The sequence below is a fragment of the Ictidomys tridecemlineatus genome, chromosome 1 (genome assembly GCF_052094955.1).
Source record: "Ictidomys tridecemlineatus isolate mIctTri1 chromosome 1, mIctTri1.hap1, whole genome shotgun sequence".
In the NCBI taxonomy this organism is placed as follows: Eukaryota; Metazoa; Chordata; class Mammalia; order Rodentia; family Sciuridae; genus Ictidomys; species Ictidomys tridecemlineatus.
In genome coordinates this window covers 50,055,460-50,059,405 of record NC_135477.1, presented here as the reverse complement: position 1 = coordinate 50,059,405, position 3,946 = coordinate 50,055,460, and positions in this window count along the sequence as shown.

The following is a 3,946-nucleotide window of genomic DNA, read 5'->3' as shown; positions in this document are numbered from 1 at the left end:
CACAGACTGTTTTTCCTACCCCTGCCTCCCACCCGGAGGGACCTGCGCCACAGCCCTGACAGCTGGCTTCCTGCGAGTTATGGCTCTACCGTAATGGGTGGCTTCCTTAAGACAAAAGCCATATAACAACTGGCTGCCTCAGAACTATTGCTGCCTAACCCCTCCTGCTCTTTTCAAGGCAAGGCCTGGGCACTGAATTGCTGGTGAAACAGGGGCAGATGTCCTCCTCCCCAAGCAGCTGTGTAGGGTCTGTTACTCTTTTGTTAGCTCTTCTTAGGGCAACCCTAAAAGGCAAATGTCTGGTCATTTCATCTGCCTTGAGGCTGCAAATCTGGAAAAGGCACATTTGCTTGTGGTTTTGACTTTTCTTCATTGTAATAAGCCAATAGGGAAGGAGATAAGATGGGGGGTGGCTGGTTGTGTTGGAGGTGTTTAGGGTTTTTTTGTTAAAACTGTGACCCTCCTCATTGCTCATAGAAATGTGCTCACATACCAGCTGGGAAGGGCAAAGGCTGGGCAGAGTCCCAGGATCAGAGCAGAAATGAAGGTAAGGTTTACATTAACAATGAATTGCAGAGGAAACAGATAATCGGACAGGACAAAAAATATTAAACTTTTGGGACCCAAGCCCTGGATTGTGTTTTCATAAAAGACTTGGCTGCTGTGATCTTAAAAAATCAAAGGCAATGAAAAACACGATTTTAATCAGAAGGAAAAAACAGGTTACAAGGTTTATAGTCACTCAGAGTCCAGCCTGTTTGGGAACTTTTAATGTTTCAGTGGTTGGGGTTGGGGTTCCCTTGGGGGAAAAAGAAAACAATAGCTCCCTTTCCGTGTATTCTTGTTTCCTTTGCAAGTGGATCTAGTGGTGGAGTTGCAGCAGGTCCTGGCCACATCACAACATCACAATAGATGGGTGGCTGTTGTGCTGTGTAGTAGAATAATAAAGCTTATTTTCACACAGCCTTGGGGGAGGTAGGAGAATCCCATTTTCTTTTTGGCAGGGGCAGGAGGTGGGGGTATACTGGGGTTTGAACCCAGGAGCACTTTACCACTGAGCTACATTCTCAGCCCTTTTTGTTTGTTTTTGGACAGGGTCCCGCTAAATTACTGAGGTTGGACTCGAACTTGTAATCCTTCTGCCTCAGCCCCCTGAGTGACTGGGATTATAAGCATGTGATGCAGTGCCCAGCAAGGATCCCATCTATAACTAATGTAATACCACTAATGTCATAAGATTACTGTGACATACTAAGTGAGCATAATGGGACATTTAAAAAGTAAGTTCTTTCAGGTTGGAGGGCCCTGATGTCCCCATAGTTTTGAAGATTTATCAAAATTTACCATCTTTTTCAACCCTAACCTTTTAGCAAAGCTAACTACGTATCTCTAAGGCAGTGATGCCATAGCTCTGGTATCATTTTAGAAAGCCCCTATCTGCTAGAGTTACCAGAGTTGCCTATTAGAGTTTGGGTGCTGGGCACTTTGGCACACATCAGGAAGCTGAAGCAGGAAGATTGAAAGTTCAAGGCCAGCCTGGGCAACTTAGTGAAATCCTGTCTCAAAATATAAAAAGGTCTGGAGACACAGCTGAGTACTAGAACACTTGAATAGTATGGGTGAGGCCTAGGCTCAATCCTCAGTCCCCTGCTCCCCACCACACACACAGACACTCAAAAAAAAAAAAAAAAAGTTTGGTGAGGTGTTGATAAGATGCCCATCAACAAGACCAGAGCTGTGTCCAGACCCGTTAAGATGAGAATGTTTTCTATACTCCTAAGCAGCTTCTCCAGGGAACCTGTCTTCCCCCATACCTTCAAGCTGGGTCAGTATTAGCAAACAACCACAGCCCAAGATCTTTAGCTGGCCAAAGGTAAAGCTACTTAAAAGGCAGAATCCAAATTTCCAGATTAGCTAAAAGGGCTGTAAGAAAATGGCCAATAATTTTAGTTTACAAAAAGGAGAAAAGTTTTTCCTAATATATGTGAGAATTACTGGCAATTCAGCCTTTTCAAACCAAAGGCCCCAAACATGAGGAACTGTTGGGTGTATTGGCTAAATGGCAAATGTATTTTATGCATCTTTCTGTCTGCATTTGAATATTTAGCAATATAAAATGAAGGGTATCTTACTCTTCCAATAAGAAACCCAAATTTAACAACATCTTAAAAGCCATTTGGTCCCATGTCTAGATGACACCACAAGCACCAAAAAAAGATACATGCACAAAGACATTCACTCCAGAATTATTCATAATAGTTAAACCTAGAAACCAATTCAACGTCTATTACTCTGGGATCGACTAGTTAAAAACATACCTACAAAGGACTGTTAAAAAAAAAAAAAAAAGACCTACAAGGGACTATTGTGCAAACATTAAAATAATGATGTAGATATGTATACCCTGACAATCAATGTAATCAACTACACATTACTGAATAACAAAAGCTCATTGCAGACCATGTATTCGGGGCTACAGATGTAGTAGGTCAGTGGTAGAGTATTTCTCTAGCATGTGTTAAGTCCTTGGGTTTATTCTGTAGCACTGAAAAAAAAATTTTTTTTGTTAGTTTTGTGTTACTGTGACAAAATACTTGAGATAATCAGCATTTTTTGTCAAATAAGTTATTTAAGAACTTTGCCAAAAAAAGTGTTGCTGAGAAAAAACTTAGGAGGTATAAATATACATGATAAAGCAAAGGCAAACAGAAAGTAAATTACAAATACAATAGAATCACATAACTAAGCCCATCTGATAGTTTCATTAACTTCTTGCTGAAAAGATTTTGAAAATGTCAGGGAAGATCTGTTTATATTCTACTTAGATTCTTTTCTCCTTGAGCTGTCCTGATGTGCCACTCTACATCCATCCCAGCAGTCACATGACCAGTCAGGCAAACAAAATAGAGGATGCTCTGAAATCGTCACATTCTTGTATCTGATTCTTTGATATTCTCCTATCAGTCACTGATGATCAGTAATTGTTATCTTCTTCCTCAGCAGTTATCACATAGTAATTGTTTTACAATTTTGTCTGCTTTTTTGCTATTTTCCTCATGAGAGTAGGCACCTACGTGTTCTTAGTTCCCATTATAATACAGGGCACAAAGTACAAGACTGAATAAATGAATTACTTATTGTAATGACTGACACCGTTACAACCTACTTAAAATTTAAAGAACAAAATTTTCATAAACTATAGTTTTTGCTATGTACATCCTTAAAATATAGGACATTTTAAGACACTATGACATGTCTACTACAGGTTTCTATATGCAGGAGAAGATGCTTTTCTTTTTAAATGTGTTGACAAAGCTGTCAGCATTGTCACTCCAGTGAACCTGTGCTACTACAGAGGTCAATGTATGGCAGAGAAGTTTCAAGACCACGTAATTCCTGTGAGAGGTAACATTACACAGATTGATTCAATCTGAAAAAAAGAAACCCTTATTGCAGGGCTGTTCTAGAATACTCCTATGATTCGCTATGAAGCATCCTTTCTGGTGGAAACCACATGTGGAGCTACTGTCTGTCATGGAGGCTATAAAATAGTCTGTTAGACTTCCAAAATCTGGCCAGTCATCAGATTTATCCAGAGTAGAGGCAAAGTTTTAAAATACACTTCTCTAGCCAGTTATGGTGGTGCTGCCAGTATCCTAGCAACTCAGGAATCTGAGGCAGGAGGATCACAAGTTCAGGGCCAACCTCAGCAACTTAGTGAGATTGTCTCATAATGAAAATTTAACAAGGACTTGGGATGTAGTTCGGTGGTAGTGCACCTCTGGATTCAAACCCCAGTACCTAATAATCGTAGCAGTACTAGTAGTAGTGATGCACATGCTTTAGCCCACACCATCTAAGTTATCTCTTGGTGAACTCTAGACTCCTGTGGGAGTAAAGCCTCCCAGCAGTCACATGACCAGTCAGGCAAACAAAATGACTCTTG